The sequence below is a fragment of the Ostrinia nubilalis genome, chromosome 5 (assembly GCF_963855985.1).
Source record: "Ostrinia nubilalis chromosome 5, ilOstNubi1.1, whole genome shotgun sequence".
Taxonomy (NCBI): Eukaryota; Metazoa; Arthropoda; class Insecta; order Lepidoptera; family Crambidae; genus Ostrinia; species Ostrinia nubilalis.
The window spans coordinates 15,024,562-15,043,062 of NC_087092.1; the positions used below are offsets into that span (position 1 = coordinate 15,024,562).

Sequence of the window (18,501 nt, forward strand, 5' to 3'; positions counted from 1 at the left end):
CATGGCTGGGCAAGGAGTGGGAAATGAGGTTGAAGCGCTCAAGCGACTCTTGTGTCAACTTTGCTATAAATCTACAGGTTATATTCTTTTTGTTTTGTGTTACGAAACATTACTTACAGATTCATTTTTTTCGGTATGAAACTTTTGATATAATCATTGATATTTTTGATTTTCAACCGACTTCAAAAAAAGGAGGAGGTTCTCAATTCGACCCGTATGTTTTTTTTTTTTTCTATGTTTGTTACGCGATAACTCCGCCAATTATGAACCGATTTGAACAAATCTTTTTTCAGCGTATAGGTAATACCTCAAGGGTGGTCCCATTTAAATTTAATAATAAAAAAAACAACCCCCAAGGGTGGAAAATTGGGGATGAACTTTTTTATACGCAATATCTCCGCCGATTATTGTTGAATAGGTATTATCAAAAGGGTGGTTTCATGCGAATTTGAAGAAAATATTTCACCCCCAAGGGTGGAAAATTGGGGATGAACTTTTTTATACGCAATATCTCCGCCGATTATAAACCAATTTGAACGATTATTTTTAAAATAAGTATATTTATTAGGACGAATTATTAATATTTATGTAGGTATACCATGATTGATACTTTTGGAGTCGGTGCAGGCAAACTTTACATGTTTCATAATCTTGGCACCGACTCCAGAAGTATCAATCATGGTATACCTACATAAATATTAATAATTCGTCCTAATAAATAAGTAGGTAATTAGTAATTATTTTTCCACTTTTTAGTGTAGGTTTTTTGGAGTCGGTTTTATTTTTTTTTATAAAATTTTGATTTTGATTTTGATTCAAGATATATTTTTTTCTCTCTCTTTTTTGTGATCACCGTCCATAACGCCCCCTGTTGCGCGCCTTCTTGACTGGTAGCCTCAATATGGTCCCGGTCAAGAGGGCGCGCAATCCGCAATCTTCATCGTGTTGGTTCCCGCCGCTGAAAACCAGCTTCTCGACATGGCGCTTGTTATGTCGCGAATATAGCTGAGCGGACGCCTCTTCAGCATAGCTTGTAGTTTAATGTTATCTGTACTGTATTATTATTTAATTTTTCTGTGCTGAATAAAGTATTCTTATTCTTATTCTTATAATAATATAATATTATTTAGTAGACTTACTCCAGTAGGCCTAGGGTACGTACCGTAATAAGCGTATCGCGCTAATTTATCGATTTTATGCGATAATCCCATTCATTTTGACATCTAAAATGATTGATAAGATTTTATCACGGCGCGCATCCTAACCCGGCTGAACAACTTCGAGCATTACTTTCGTTTGTTGTTTCAGCCCAATGACGTCCATTGCTGAACAAAGGCCGTCCCTAAGGTTTTTCACAACGACCGTTCTTGCGCTGCCCGCATCCAGGTGTTTACCTAATAGTCGGTTCACAAATTGGGCTTTACATTTAGAAATCATTTATTTAAATCCCAATATTTTTCAATCCTAATATAGACACTTCGAGGAGCCTGAAGGACTTCCGGCGGCTGGTGTGCGTGGAGCCGCTGCAGGTGGAGCTGCTGCCGCCGCTGCCGGTCGGGACCTACATCCTGCCCGTGGTGCTGTCCCTGATGGTCGACTACATCATCGTCTCCTTACAAATGAATAAGGACATCTAATTGCTCTTTAAATCTTTAATCCTTTAATTCTCAATTATATCTAATAAATTCACATTACATCACTAGTAGTAATCACCGACAATGTCTCTTCTCGTAGTATGTAAGTAGTTTGTGTGTCATTTACAGTGATTAATTTGTAATTATTGGGAATTATCTTCAAAAATATCTCTTCTTTTTAATCGAACATCCAGTTTTACTCAGTTATGTACCTATTTATGTCAATAATATTAATCATTCAAATTAATTTAGAAAAATTGAATTATATGTTTTATTCTGCCTACTCATTTAATGATTTTGACTTATTTTCTTTTCTGGGGACCCTAAACTATCTAGGATAACGATATTGCACACTTTTCTAGTTTCAAAAATTAACAGATCAATTTTACAATTGGAAAAATTTAATTGATCAAATATGAAAAGGATATTAACGATGTGTGTTTTATTTTTACAAAAGAATACATTTTTTATAATAATATTAAATTGTTTCAAAATCTCATGGTAAATATCGGGGTTCCGAAATTATTAATAGAACACTATTGATATTAAATCGAATAAATAAAGTTAATCTAGTTTAATCATCATTATTTGCATCCCCCCTAGGAATACTCATGGCTCGGAGGCCGTTACTATTATGGTGCGTCCAGACTGGGCGAACGGGCTCGCGCGGCACGCTGGTCATCTTGCTCATCTTGCTCTTGAGTGAGCAGGATGTCGAGTTTGCCGCGTGAGCCCGTTCGCCCAGTCTGGACGCACCATAAGAAAGTGGGGTTACACTCTACAAAAAGAAACCCCTTCAGCAACTTCAGTTTGATAAAAAAAAACGAAATAGAACGATGGTATTTGATTGTTCTTTTAAATTAATGAACACACTTTTTATGGAGTGTATTATATTATTCAAATAAAAACTCATCAATATACCACTTTCATAAATTGTTCCTTCTGTAGTTAATGCCAGCTAAGCTACTTACTTTAATGCGTTTGAACCATTCTCAAAATCAAATGCTTACTACTACATACTATAGGTAAGTCACAAAGTCTGTATAAAATGTGATATTTGCAGGCGCCTTTTAGTATCTGCTTTACTGAGCGAAGCCTAATTTGGTGGTGGTACTTGACATAATATCTGAAAATTCTCGCACTCATGGTATGACTGATATGCATATGCGTGACCAACCTAAAAAATTTGACAGTAATGAGAGATCGTGTGTAGCAGCATCACACGACGTGAAGCAAGATCAAATTGTATGAAATCCAACTCAACATTGGACCAAGATCAGGCCAAGAGACTATACCCACCTTTCCGACATTGAGAGACTTAATAGTATCACCATTCTCAAAAGAATACAATTCATTCATTAAGGTCTGCAAATTCATTTCGAAATCAGACATCCCAGCCATGAGTGACGGACGAGCCAAGTTGAAGCTACGCTAAGTCACGCTACCATAACAACGAACGCCGGGGTAACACTAGTTAAAGTCATTATAATATTAAGATTAATGACATGATAAAAAAACTGTAAGCGTGTACATAAATTATGGATATAAAATACTTCCGTATCTTTACTCATGACGTGCTGTTACGTAGTTAACACAGTCATTGTCATATCGCGGACTTACGGTACGACGATATGGAGGACTTCGAAGCAATTAAAATAATATGTGTAGCAGAAAAAATAATCAACATCCATCGCGACTTCTGGTATTTGACGACAAGGAACCAATTTTTTTTAGCTTTCCTAATATCACTGAAAGTTGCATTATCTTTTGCAGTTATCACATATATTGCAAAATGTTTCCTCCTGCGTTATGCGTTTAAAGATTATTTGTGGATCATTGTTTATTTGTTTAAAAACTTTCAATGTTTTTCAATAATTTTATATTATGGTCCTTTTTTCGGACACCGGTTTAGAACACTTCTTGATCGTTTATCCCAGGCGCACAATGTATTGAGATGTTATCTGCCATACAAATCATCGCTAATACAAATAAAAACGAAAGTTTATGTTGTTCTGATTACTATTATTGCTGTAGAGGCTGGTAAAGTTGTGCAGACTATCTTTGTTCATGAAGATGAATGTATGACATATCTACCATCTATATTGTTTTCTATCAATGAAGTCTTCAATGAAGGACAATATGCACTAGGCATTTTGATGTATTACACTCTGCTCACCATAATAAGAAGCATGCTACAAGCAGTAAATGAGCTGATCAAGGAGGCGGCCCTGGAGGGGTCGCTTGAAGACAATTTAAATAACTTTGCCTGTGTGTATCGTACATTGTTCGAATTTTGTCGAAAGCTAAAAAAGTGTATGGCTCATCAAGTAAGGCAACGCTTTTGATTTTCAGATTAGTTAATATTATTTAAATAGTGGTGATCATTAATAACATGTGTAATTGTTCTTTATTTCAGATATTATTATCACTTTTCATCGCGGCATCATTCATCATATATTTAATATGGAAAAGTTTGAGTATGCTACTGATAAAAGAGGTAAGTGCATTTTTCTTTTTTTGTATTTATAATATTACGTCAACCACTTTATACGTCGCAATATTTTCAGTCAAAGTTTGCGAGAGGCATATGGCACCATATTATTAAATATATTGGATCCATCTTGATGATCACCATGGCTGGGCAAGGAGTGGCCAATGAAGTGGTGGCGCTGAAGCGGCTGTTATCAAAACTTCGTTACACGTACATAGGTTTGTATCATCTAGTTACTGCCAAGACATCATAATATTCTTGTAAATCTAAAACTTTACGTGATCGAATCGGTTGAAATAGCCCACAGAGTTGCCAAACTTAAGTGTCAGTGGACGAGGCACAAAGCTTGTAGAGCTGATGGCCGTTGGGACAGAAAAGTTCTGGAGTGGCGACCACGGACCGGAAAACGTAATGTAGGTAGACCAAATTACGTTTACTGCTGGACAAAGATCTACCCAAGGATTTCCACAACTTGTTCAGAGGAATATAAATCAAAGCTTGCGTCGCAAAAGCAACGAGACACCAAGTATCTAGGATTTCCTGTTGATGTTTTACTGTGGTTGGTTTTTCAGATTCTAAAACGGCAATCCCGTCAAGCCTGAAGGACTTCCAGCGGCTGGTGTGCGTGGAGCCGCTGCAGGTGGAGCTGCTGCCGCCGCTGCCGGTCGGGACCTACATCCTGCCCGTGGTGCTGTCCCTGATGGTCGACTACATCATCGTCTCTCTGCAAATGAATGAGGACATCTAAATGTTCTTTGAATTTACTTTTCCTGGCTAACATTTTATATACATAACCACTTGTATGTAATATGTAATTAAGTATATATATATTATTATATTGACATGCATGATAACTTATTTGTAATTTATCTTATAAGCGCTTTGGAACTTGTATTCTTTTAGCTTTTAAGATGTTTAGAATAATAAATTAAATTAAATTACACGTGATCTCGAAAGAAATAACAAACTCCTAATTTTCTTTTTACCCGTCTAGTCTTTTAATGTCTTATACAGTCCTATCAACTTAAGCTGAGAATTGCATTTGTGTGAGTGATCGCCAAAAGTACAGTTAGTAAAACACATACAAATAAAATTAATGTTTTATTAAAAGGAACTCCATAAAACACTAGCTACCAATTGGGCCGATGTAACGACACTTGACACATCCTTTTAAATAAATAAATAAATAAAAACAGGTCCTCGCTCAGCATATGCCAATTGCCAAGGCACGAAGTACCTCGACGCTGATATTCTGCGAGCACCGTTTATAGAGAGGGCGTCCAGCCAGCCTTACAAAATACAACAAAAAGACAAACAAATTTTTACAATTACAAAATAAAAACAGACTAAAAACTTTTCGTTCACACCTTTAAAATACGTATTCAATTAGCATAAAATTTATTTCACTTGCCTGCTTAATGGTTTTCGTACAGGAAATTCACTTACAGTAGGAGCCATTTCACTAATATTTGGAACACAATTACATAAAATTACACGTCTATCTGCTACCAGTACCGGGGGTGAAGTGAAGTATGTGAGCGGCAGGGAAGTGACGCGTGGCGGACGCGCCGCGCCTCAGACCGCTTGCTATAAACTAGTATAAACCGGTTTAAACCATGCGCGAGACGCGCCGCGCCTCAAGCCGATTGCCACTCTACACTATCGGTGTGCACTCACACAAATGCAATTCTCAGCTTAAGTTGAGAGGACTGTACTTTACTAGCTGCGCCCGCGACTTCGTACGCGTGAAAACCCGTTTTGGCATCATTTTTAGGGTTCCGTACCTCAAAAGGAAAAAACGGAACCCTTATAGGATCACTTTGTTGTCCGTCTGTCTGTCTGTCAAGACCCTTTATCTCAAGAACGCGTGGACGTATCAAGCTGAAATTCACATGAAATACTCAGGTCTATTGTTCCTTTAAGCTGTGAAAATATCAAACTTCTAAGCCAAGCCAATAAAAAGATACAGCCGATTATGTCGATATTTTCAACAAATTTTCGACACTCGCAATGGAATCAAAACCTACAGGATACTTCCCGTAAACTCAGAATCTTGAAATTTGGTATGAAGCATTGTCATATAATGCAAATATAGGGAAAATTGCGAAAATCTCATTTTTTTGGTTATATAATATAATAAAAATATTTTAATAAAATGAAACTTACTACCTTATTTCTCACGAACGAATAAAGGTATCAAATTGAAATTTATACCAAATACCTAGGTTTATTGTCCCTTTAAGCAGTGAAAAAATCAAACTTATAAGTTAACGCGATCAAAAGATACAGCAGTTTATACCGACACCTTAAACGAATTTCCGTCACACGCTAGGGAATCAAAACCTACAAGGTACTTCCCGTGAACTCAGAATCTTGAAATTCGGCACGAAGCAACGTTATTATAGTACAGATAAAGGAAAAATTGCGAAAATGATAAATTTGAAGTTACATAAAATATTAAAAATTTAAAATATTATTTTTGCTTACATGACATAAAATATTTTTTTAATAATTTATAAACTTACTACCTACCCTTTTTCACATGAACGCGTAGAGATATTATAGTTGAAATTCAATCAAACACTTCTTAAATCTAATTGCCACTATACTGTAAAAAATTCTAAATCAACGCAAAAATTCAAAACGCTGAGGTAGGTACCTACCTATAATCATACCGCATATTTTGAAATTCGCCACTACTCGCAACGGAATCAAAACTTAAAGACTACTACGATATCTAGTAAGTAATTTGATTTAATACGTCATAAATTGTAATCCGCTACGTTTGTAAGGCGCGGAACCCTCGGTGTGCGAGTCCGACTCGCACTTGGCCGGTTTTTCATTGTAGCTCTGCTTCTATTACTCGTATCGTTATGGTATATAGCCTATAGCCTTCCTCGATAAATGAGCTTTCTAACACAAAAAGAATTTTTAAAATCGGACCAGTAGTTTCTGAGATTAGGCGTTCAAGTAAACAAACAAACTCTTCAGCTGAATAATATTAAGTATAGATTGTACCTACACCACTCAAGAAGAGAAAAAAAGAGACGATAAATTAAAAAAACAGAAAATATTAATTAATATGTAGCTTGTAAATTTTCTCTAATACGAGAGCTTGATTCATTGCGTATCTGCCTACACGTCAAACGTAGTTGGTAGTAAATTCAGTTACATTAATATAACTTCACTATTTATTTTGTATAACAAAACCCATCAGTGTTTTATGAAATGGGCATGGGAAAATATGGATAGAAATAACATTTCAAACTTTAGTATTCGAGTCGTAGATTTAGGCTGAGTTGCACCACCTTATTGTAACCGTAACTTTGCCAATAACCGGTGTTTTTTGTATGGAGTTTGACAGATTTCTGACGTTCGTTAAAGTTACAGTAAGATGGTGCAACCCAGCCTTTGTGTTTATAATTGAATGTTATTGCTCCGAAAACTAGTAAGCTAATAATTAAGTACTAAGTAACCTACTTATTATGTCAGTCTTTGGAAACCATAAGCTACTTACAATAAATATGTTATACTAGCTTTTGCCCGCGGCTTCACCCACGTGAAATTTCGTTTGTCACAGATCGTCATATATTATAGCCTATAAAATGTTATTCTGGGATATAAACAATAATACTATAAAGTTTCATCAAAATCCGTTCAGTAGTTTTTGCGTGAAAGAGTAACAAACATCCACATCCAGACATCCAAACTTTCGAATTTATAATATTAGTAGGATAGTAGGAAGTACCCACTCTTACCAATCGCTAAGCTAGAGCTCTAGCTCTAGGCTTCTTCTTATAGGCTCTAGCCTATTTAGCAACTTGCTTTAGTAACGCTACTCGCTATTGACAAAAAACCACCGTTCGTAATTTGGTAAACATTTAATAATGAGTGGTTTTTATAAAAAACTCGACTAAACCGCCCGGCTCAGAGTCGTTTAGGCGATTATCACACTGCACCGCGCTCCACCGCGGTCCGCGTGGCTACATATAACGAATCGCGCGCGCAAACGCGTTGTCAGCGTCTATACAAACTGAGGTATGTACTTGCATATAATGGTTAAATCTGTCGTCCCGCGTACCGCGGCGGAGCGCGGTGCAGTGTGATAATCGCCTTAGTCAGTGAACGAGTGAACAGGGACGTGTTGTGGGGGGTGCTACTCACCTGTCAAAATAGTAAATAATGGATTGGTTCGACTAAACGCTGAAAACTACTGGACTTAATTCTATATTTAGCTATGAAATTACTTGCCATTGGATTAAATTACTCGACTAGTGCGAACAAGGCTTACGCCCGTATTCACAAACAGTACTATGAGGTCTCACAATGCGCGTGGACGCACAGGGTGACACACGAACCAATCACAGAGCTCTATTCAACGCTATGCGTTCGATTTGCTGCCTCACTTAAGGGGGTTTAGGCGGTCAGCGAAAATTCAGATTTCGTAACGTTTCCGCACATAGATAATTAAAAGGATAGGATAGATACCGCATATCGCGCATGTCAAATAAATAGAATGAAAAGTATGAAAACGAGCGTGCCATTTTTTAAACGTCATCCATAATAATATCTGTGTCCATCAACGAGCTCGAAACTAAATATCGTAAGCGCCGTTCACATTTTTAACAGGAAGTTAATAGAAATAGGTAACAACTATTCAGTTTTCTTGAAATCTAAATCAGTCAGGAAATCGAAGAGGTAAAAACCGATGTCTTTGTGATTTTATCGGATTTTTATTGTGAAACACGGTTGTATTAAGATTTTATAAAAATATCAGAGGTAACTTAAAGTTTTTTTTCTATTGAGCAAAATTTTTCTAATCGTTTTTTCGAAATATCATCATCATCCCCTCACGCATACGTCTGTAATACATTGAAAATTTCAGTGCGAAATATCGTCAGTTCTTTAAGTAACAGCTAATAGAAAACAGTCAATATTGCCGTGTTCACTTACTAAGGCATAAGCAAGCATCGTTTGTGAATACGGAGGTAAAGAGCCATCGCGAGCTTCCATGAGGAGCGTATGTGTACACCAGTTAGTAGCGTGCGGTCTCTCGTGGCAGCTTGACGCTCTTGCCAGCTGTTCACTTTTAGCTTTGGCATGTCATTTCCAACCATATTATTATGACATAATAAAAATAGGGTCTGTCGCTATCATACCATTTTCAATAAGTACAAGCTCGTTATGCATATAAGCTAGACTTAATAATAAACAATTCAATGTAATAAGAAGGGAGAAGCCGAGACATCCCTTAAGCATTCAAAATACAATTTTATTGAAGAAGTATTTAGGTATTACGTAAAGAACACAGACATTCTTATTCGCAGTACGATATGGAGGACTTTAAAATAATAAAAATATTGTGTGTAGCAGAAAGAAAAATGAACATCCACCGCGACTTCTGGAGTTTGACGACAAAGAAACGCTTTTCTATTGCGTTTTTAATTTCATTAGAAATCCTGATATTTCTACCAATTTCCATTTACCTTATGAAATGTGTTTTCACGATTTTTAAACCAGAAAATTGTTTGTGGCTAATTTTTTATATACTTCAAAATTGTTTATGTTTCTCCATACTCCTGTACTATGCTCCTCATTTCGGACATGAGTTTGAGACACTTGTTATGTGTTTATCCCAGGTACACGGTGCCCTGAAAAGTCATATACCTTACAAATTATCCTTGACGAAACTTAAAACAAATGTATATGTCGTCATTATTACTTTAATGGCTATGAGGGTTATTACAACTGTGCAAAATGTGGATTTACGTGATAATGTTAATGAGTACTGTCCCATGTTGTTAACCCATTTAGACCGATAATTATTTTTGTAAATAAAATTTGATTTTTCATCAAAAACATTCAAAGGGAAGCATAAAAATCATGAAAAAAATATTTAAAAAAATAATCCATAAATAGGGGGCCATGGGGAGCCCGTACCATATAGGGTACAGTAGGTCTATAAGCATGCAAAACATACTCGTTGTTCAAACAAAGTTTTTATTGATTTATGTATGATATAAATTAAAAATAAAATCACATAATCACCAGTATCATATTTGGCACATCTTGTAAGACGTTTTATATTTGGCACATCTTGTAAGACGTTTTCTGTGATACTTACCACGTTTGGTTCTTTTTTCCTACTATCTCCGAAGTTAGTGAGGATAGCTGAAGAAGACTTAGCTTCTTCTGACTTGTTACGTTTAGTGCTATTTGTAATCGCATTTAGAAACACGACGATGGAAATTCAGCAAATCCATCGAAGAAAACTCTGAGGGTAATTAATTACATTGAAACTATCTTTATCGCCTGCATCTTCGTCAGTTTGATCATCATTAGCGGTCATCTGACAAGACAGCAGTAGAAAAATACCAAAATTGCTTTATGTTTGCTGAAATTGCCAAATTTTTCATGAGTTGTGTCAATATAGTGAAGCATCAATAGCCTAAAACAAATAATAATAATAAAAAATAAATTATATTTTCTCGCATGATTTGCTCATGCATAGACCTACTGTACCTTATACGGTACACCTATTTTAGACTGAAATAAACCGTTTAAAAATAATCTCAATAATATTTTATTAGTATTCATGATATCTATTGTACTCTATTTTTGAAATAAAATTGATAAATAATATAATTTACCATAAATAATAAGAAATATACCTTCTTGAATACATTGTAAATATTTTTTTTATTTTCTGTCGAGGGATTTCATAAATATTTCCAAAACCACTTGTTAAAACGTATTTTTAAATATTTTTATGTAAAATAATCACTTTAAGCTTACTGTCACCATCATTTTTAAAACTTAAAGACAGTTTGGTATTTCAAAATATTTTCAAAAAGATACTGTACCACATAGGGTACGGTAGGTCTAAATGGGTTAATATATTCAATGTTTGCCATCAATGAAATTATCACTGAAATTAGATATGTTCTGACCTCTTTGATGTACTATTCTCTGCTCGCCATAATAAGGAGCATGCTACAAGCAGTGAATGAGCTGATCAAGGAGGCGGCCCTGGAGGGCTCGCTTGAGGACAATTTGTACCACTTTGCCTCCGTGTACCGATTGTTGTTGGAATCTTGTCGACTACTAAAAAGTGTTTCGCACACCAAGTAATGATATACACATTTATATTTATGTTTATGTTTCTTATCCTATGTCTATTGATACATATTTTTGTTTCAGATATTGTTCTCACTTTTTACAGGGACATCGTTCTGTATATATTTAATGTGGCATGCTTTAAGTGTGTTATTAAAAGAAAATGTAGGTACCTAATAATAACTTTTATCTTTAAAATGTCAAAAGATAACAAATTTTAAATTTATTAATATTTTCAGGCAATCTATAGTATAGCAAGCATATGGTATAAAGTCATAATGTTTATCGGGTTTTTGGTGATTATTACCACGGCTGGGCAAAGAGTGAACAATCAGGTTGTGGCGCTGAAGCGGCTTTTGGCTAAACTTCGCTATGTATCTATAGGTTTGAAAAACCATAATTTATCAGTGTTTCTTACAGGGTGTGAAATATGTGGACTGCTTTATCTCGAATTCATACGTCCCCAAAGATATGAATGAACAGATATTTTAGGGGTAGTCAATATAAAACAAAATATTCAAATTTTTCAGATTCTAAAAGCCTGAAGGACTTCCAGCGGCTGGTGTGCGTGGAGCCGCTGCAGGTGGAGCTGCTGCCGCCGCTGCCGGTCGGGACCTACATCCTGCCCGCGGTGCTGTCCCTGATGGTCGACTACGTCATCGTCTCTCTGCAAATGAATAACGACATCTAATTGTGCTTTGTATCTAGTGATGCCATATCTACCAACTTTTTGGTAGATCTACCACTTTTCACTTCAGTCTACCTATCTACCACCCTAGACCTAAAATCTACCTATTTTTTTAATTTTCACATATCACCACAATGTCGCGTCTATAACCCGACAATAATTAGCCATCCTGTTCTCTTCTTACTACTTAGTCTGTGGCCCAAATGTGTGGAGCCAAGTTTATAAAAAAGTCTGTGGTAATTATTTATTTCTTTCTAATCTGTGATGATCTGTGTGTCGTTTGGATTTGGATTGTGTGTGTGTGTGTGTGTGTGTGTGTTAAGCTTTTTATGTTGCGAAATAGAGTGATTTTAATGAATATTTTCTTTGCTCCTCGAAAACTCCGTTTAAACGGTGCTTGCATTAATTAGCGGTTGCGTGGCATGTATTTCATTTTAATAATGGATTCTGATAGCAGCGAAAGCGAGACACGGAGTTCTAGGTTAGGAACTCCGCCACGAAAACAAAGAAAAAGGCACTAGTTATGACCAAAAATATTCAAAATTATGGGAGAAAGATAAGGAATTTGCAGGTTGGCTTCAAGAAAGTACTAAGGGTGAAGGATATTTTTATTGTAAATCATGTAGGTGTGATCTAAAGTGTGCCGGTGGAAGATTTATTTTAAATAAACATGCAAATAGTTTAAAGCATGTAGCATGTGTGAAAATTGACTTTCTATTCCATGGTTTTATGAATCTTAATTTTTTTTCTAAGTTGAGGTGGTAGATCTACCAATTTTGCATTTTACATTCTCCCAACTTCTACCAACAATTGGCACATAATCTACCAATTTTCTAAAATTTGGGTTGGCAACACTTAATCTATCTACCTATCTTATCCAGGGTGAAATTATATGTATTCAACTATGATAAAAATAAATGTCACATTATGATATCTGATGAAATAAATAACCCATTATGTTTCCTTTTAAGTAGGTAGGTACTTTTGGTAAACGCTCGCTTTCATTAGTCGAAAAAATTACACAAAAATTTCCCCCATCAATATTTTTATCAGACATGGAGAAACCTACACTACTGAACTTATTAGTTTTCTAGGTATTATTACATTCGATAGAACATAAAATTTTAACCTATAAATAATGGTCATAAAAGTAATGAATGTTTTCCATAAGTAGTTCGTGCTCTACCTGATTATCTTGTACAAGTGTCATTGGGAACCCACTTCCATAAGTTGTTCGTCTCACATTAATAGCTAAGCACCTACTTACTTAGATATATATCAACCATTTTCAATATTAAAATGGTGTTTATAAATATGTCATCATATCTACAATAACTATATATCATAACGAGGTCACCATGTCTGTATGGAATATTATATTTGAAAGCAGATACTGCTGCTTCTAGTTTGAAAATTATTTCACATTGACTGAAGCTCACTACCAGTCACTACCAGATGATGTAACCAATGATTGACATTTTCATAAAATTATTAGTACTATTTCTTTAGTTCGATTCAGTCATGACGTCCACTGCTGGGTAAAAAGATCCCTTAAATAACAGTAGCTATTAACTTCTAGTAACGTACTTTTCACAGTCAATAAAATTACTGTATCAGAGTCCGTTCGTTCATTCGTTTGTTTCAGCCAAATGACGTCCACTTCTGGACAAGGGCATCCTTTAAGGATTCCCAGAAGGACAAGTCCTGCGTTGTCCGCATAATGACCTTCGACCGCGATTGTTGATCTACCTAATGGGAGGGCAGGCCACACGACGACTTCCGGCCCGTGGTCGCCATGGGATCAGAGTACACCAATCGAATTTAGGAAAATTTCCCTAAGAAATCTGTACGGACTAGCAATCAATCATAGCTACAATCTGTTGTACATACCATTTTTAAATAAGCACTTTAAATAAGGTGTCCCCACCTGTAATTCAGCGTACAAATTATTCCAAAAGTCCTTAAGCCAAGAATGAGGAGGTAAATTAAATTCTTGGTTCCCGTGACGAGTGACCCTTGTCAAAGTAGGAATTCACGTTAATCACATAACAATAAAAGAAATGAAATTATGAGCTTGGGGTGACATGCTGTTACGTAAAAAAAACAGTCATTCTTATATCGCTGTACGATATGGAGGACTTTGAAACAATAAAAATAATATGTGTTGTGGAAAAAATAATCAACATCCATCGCGACTTCTGGAGTTTGACGACAAAGAAACGACTTTACGTTGCGATTTTAATGTCATTAGAAATCCTGATTTTTCTATCAATTAACATTTACATTTTGAAATGTATTTTCATGCTTTTTAAACCGGTACTTTGTGTGTGGGTGATCTTTTATATACAACAATGTTTTTTAAGTTGGTCTATACTCTTGTACTACGGTCCTCATTTTGGACATGATTTTAAAACACTTAATATGTGTTTATCCCAGGTGCACAGTGTTCTGAAAAGTAATCTTTCATACAAAGTATCCTTGAAGCAACTTAAAATAAAAATATGTCGCAATGATTAGTTTAGTGGCTATGAAGGCTATGGTAACTATACAAAATTATGGTAACAACTATGAAAACTTAAGTGGTAATATTAACGAACACTGTCCAATGCTTTTGTTGAATATACTGTATACCATCAGTAATACTTTCTTTGAAATTAGATATGTGCTAGGCGTTCTGATGTATTATTCTATGCTCACCATGATTAGGAGCATGCTACAAGCAGTAACTGAGTTGATCAAGGAGACGGCCCTGGAGGACAATTTGAACAGCATTGCTTCTGTGTACCGAGCATTGTTGGAATCTTGTCGACAGCTAAAAAAGTGTCTGGCACACCAAGTAATGTATACAGGCATTCATAATTATGTTTATATTTCTTACCTACCTTATAATTACTATTGATTGACACGTCTTTTTCTTTGTTTCAGATATTGTTCTCACTTTTTATTGGGGCATCGTACTTAATATATTTTATATGGCAAGGCTTAAATCTGCTATTAAAACAAAATGTAATAACCATTGTTACCAATACTTTCAAATTCAAACCATTAACAAATTTTACATGTCTCAATATTTTCAGGCTATGTTTGCGGAAGGTATTTGGTATGAGATCATAATGTATATTGGGACTTTTGTGATGACTACAACGGCTGGGCAAGGAGTGAGCAACCAATTGGTGGCGCTGAAGCAGACTTTGGCTAAACTTCACTATGCATCTAATAGGTTTGACAAAGCAAAAGTTTTCAGTGAGTTACAGTTAAAAAGTCTTTGTGGACTGCTTATTTATCTCGAATTATAACTTGAATACACAGATGTTTTGGGGAAACTCATCATCATCATTTCAGTATTAGGACGTCTAACTGCTGAATATAGGCCTCCCCCAATGATTTCCACAATGGCCGGTTGGTGGCAGGACTGGCAGGCAGCCTGCATCCAGCGCCTTCCTGCTACCTTTATGGGGTCTCCGGTCCACCTTGTGGGTGGACGTCTGACGCTTTCCGGTACGTGGCCTCCACTCCAGGCTCAATAAAAAATAAAATTACTATCATATTTTTCAGATTCTAAAATGGCAATCCCGTCGAGCTTGAAGGACTTCCAGCGGCTGGTGTGCGTGGAGCCGCTGCAGGTGGAGCTGCTGCCGCCGCTGCCGGTCGGGACCTACATCCTGCCCGTGGTGCTGTCCCTGATGGTCGACTACATCATCGTCTCTCTGCAAATGAATGAGGACATATAGAACAAGGGGAATAGTGTGTGTTCTCTTTTATATTTTACGTTCTATTTGGTTGTTTTAGTTTCATTGTTCAATCGACTTTTTGTCAATAACAGAATCTTTCGAGGCCATCTAATGGCAGGAAAATTTTAATTTATATGCCATTAAACAAATAAAATTGTGTTTACATTGTTTCGTATAGTTCTTACTTCGATGATCACTTAACATTATTAGCTTTCCTTGGGAATCCCATCACTTACCAAGTGCTAAGCACCACATAATGATATGGAAAAAAAAAACAAATTAAGAACATAAAATATTATAATATTAAATTATTCCATTTTTACACTAAGGGTGGTTCGCTGTTAAAGAACACAGATAGTGTTACATCGCGGCACGACATGGAGGACTTTGAAGCAATTAAAATAATTTGTGTAGCGGAAAAAACCATCAACATTCATCGCGATTTCCGGTACTTGACGACAAGGAAACGCCTCTTCTTGACTTTTCTGTTGTCGCTGGAAGTCCTTTTATCCCTATCAACTTTTATTTTTATTTTGGATTGTTTTTTAACACTTTATCATCCACATAATGTATTGTGGATGATTTTTTTTATGCTTCTTAATTGTTTAAGTTTTTCTATATTCTTGTATTATGGTCCCCATTTCGGAAATGACTTTCAAACACTTCTTCTGGGCTTATCCCAAGCCCACAGTATACTTATAAGGTATCTTCCATACAAAACATCGTTATTACAACTAAAAAGAAAAATATATGTCCTCATGTTCAGTTTTGTTGTAATGAGAGTTGTTTTAACTGTGGAGACTGCGCACTTTAGTGACGAAGGCCGATGTCCGATGTTGTTCTTTTTTTTATTCTTTACTTTCAATGAAATCTTACATGAATGCCGGTATGTTTTGGGCATTTTGATGTATTATTCTCTGCTCACCATAATAAGAAGCATGCTACAAGCATTAAATGAGCTGATCAAGGAGTCGGCCCTAGAGAGCTCGCTTGAGGACAATTTGAACAACTTTGTGTTCGTATACCGAACATTATTAGAATCTTGTAGACTTCTAAAAAAGTGTTTGGCACACCAGGTAATGTTTTCGATTTCTATGTTTGTTTATATTTATTTTTTGTTTTAATTGTATCATTGTGTATTAATAAGTTTATTATCTTATTCTTTCAGATATTATTCTCACTAGTTATAGGGGCATCGTTTTTAATATATATAATATGGCAAAGTTTAAGTTTGCTGTTAAAAGAACAGGTATAATCTTATTTCAAGCGAACATCGAACGAAAGTGTCTAGGAATCATGAGCGTTTAAAACCAGTATTTTTTCTATAACGACGAGCTTATTTCAATCATGATGATGAAATGGTAACCTTTATGGCTGAAATTAGGAAGTCCATGGCATCGCTCCAGAAACAACAGGATACTCTACAGGGAAGTGTAAATGATATCCAGAGACAAAATAACGACATTATGAAATCGATAGAGTTTTTATCCAGACAATATGATGAGATAAAGGATAAGCTGGTTGTGATGGATAACGAGAGGAAAACTCAACTAGCGTACATTCAAACTCTTGAAGCTAAAGTTGAGAATCTTGAGAGATACCAAAAATTGGCTAGTATTGAAATTAAGAATATCCCTGTCCAGAAAAGCGAGACAAAAAGTGATTTGATCAATACGGTGGTTAAAATAGGAGAAGTTTTAAATGTCACGATTAGCGACCACCATATCCGTGACATATTTCGGCTTAACACAAAAAAGGCAGAAAATAAGCCAATAATAGTTGATCTAACTACTGTCACGTTAAAAGAAAAGTTACTGTCGTCAATAAAAAGTTATAATCGCACAAATAAGGACAGCAAACTAAATACACGGCAACTCCAGATTGACAACCAGCCCAAACCAGTATTTATTAATGAATGTCTAACTCAGACAGCGAGGCGACTGTACTTTATAGCCAGAGAATTTGGAAAAAGAAATGACTATGCCTTCTGTTGGACTGCTCACGGTAAAGTCTTCCTACGCAAGAGTGAAGGCACTATGTCTCATCGAATTGACTCTGAAGCCTCACTGGATAGCCTACGACCAAACAAGGACAAATGACTAAGAAACTCGGTATATCTATATTTTCTATTGGCTTTTTGTTTTTGCATGCTATCATCATATTTTACTGACTGTATAATTTTTGTTTGTACATTTCTTATCAGCTTTTTAGAAATCCCCTATATTGTCTATGCGAACACAATTTGTACCTACACTTATCACCAACACATGCAACACACTTATTCATACACGTATATTTTATTCTATACACACACCACACATCTACGAGTACCGCTGTCACTAATAATTTCATCTTCTTCAATATACACAATTAAGAAAAGCCAATCTGCGAGTATTTGGATATGCACCATGGATTCTCCACGTAACTATTTTCACGTTTGAAAATATCTATGATGGAATAGATTCCATTCATATCTCGGAGTCATCTATATGTGATCCCGATGAACTTAAAAACCAAATAGATAACACAAATAAATCACTAAAAATTATGCACACTAACATACGCAGCATTAATCGAAACTTTGATGCTCTCAATATTTTCTTGGATCAAATCGGTATACAATGTGATGTCATTGTACTTTCCGAGTGTTGGCTTAGTAAATCGGCATTAACCCCTAGTATGGATGGATATTCGTCATATAGCTCTGATTTTACTAATCAAAATGAGGGAGTAGTTGTATACGTACGATCAGATATTCAACATAATATTGTAAAACCAAATGTTACCAATGCAAACTGCCTCATTATAAACTACAAAAATGAATTGGCAATTATAGCTGTG

At 35.8% G+C, this 18,501-nt stretch overlaps 1 protein-coding gene and 1 long non-coding RNA gene across 3 annotated transcripts in view; one reads left to right on the forward strand and one right to left on the reverse strand.

Annotated features, from left to right (window-relative positions):
- Positions 1 to 18,501, reverse strand: part of LOC135072025 (putative nuclease HARBI1) — a 497,753-nt gene that overhangs the window by 334,426 nt on the left and 144,826 nt on the right. The gene's annotated exons all lie outside the window — the stretch shown is intronic.
- LOC135072297 (uncharacterized) lies at positions 162 to 633 on the forward strand. The gene is made up of 2 exons (XR_010257396.1): positions 162 to 317; positions 593 to 633. It is a non-coding gene; the product is annotated as an uncharacterized LOC135072297 (long non-coding RNA).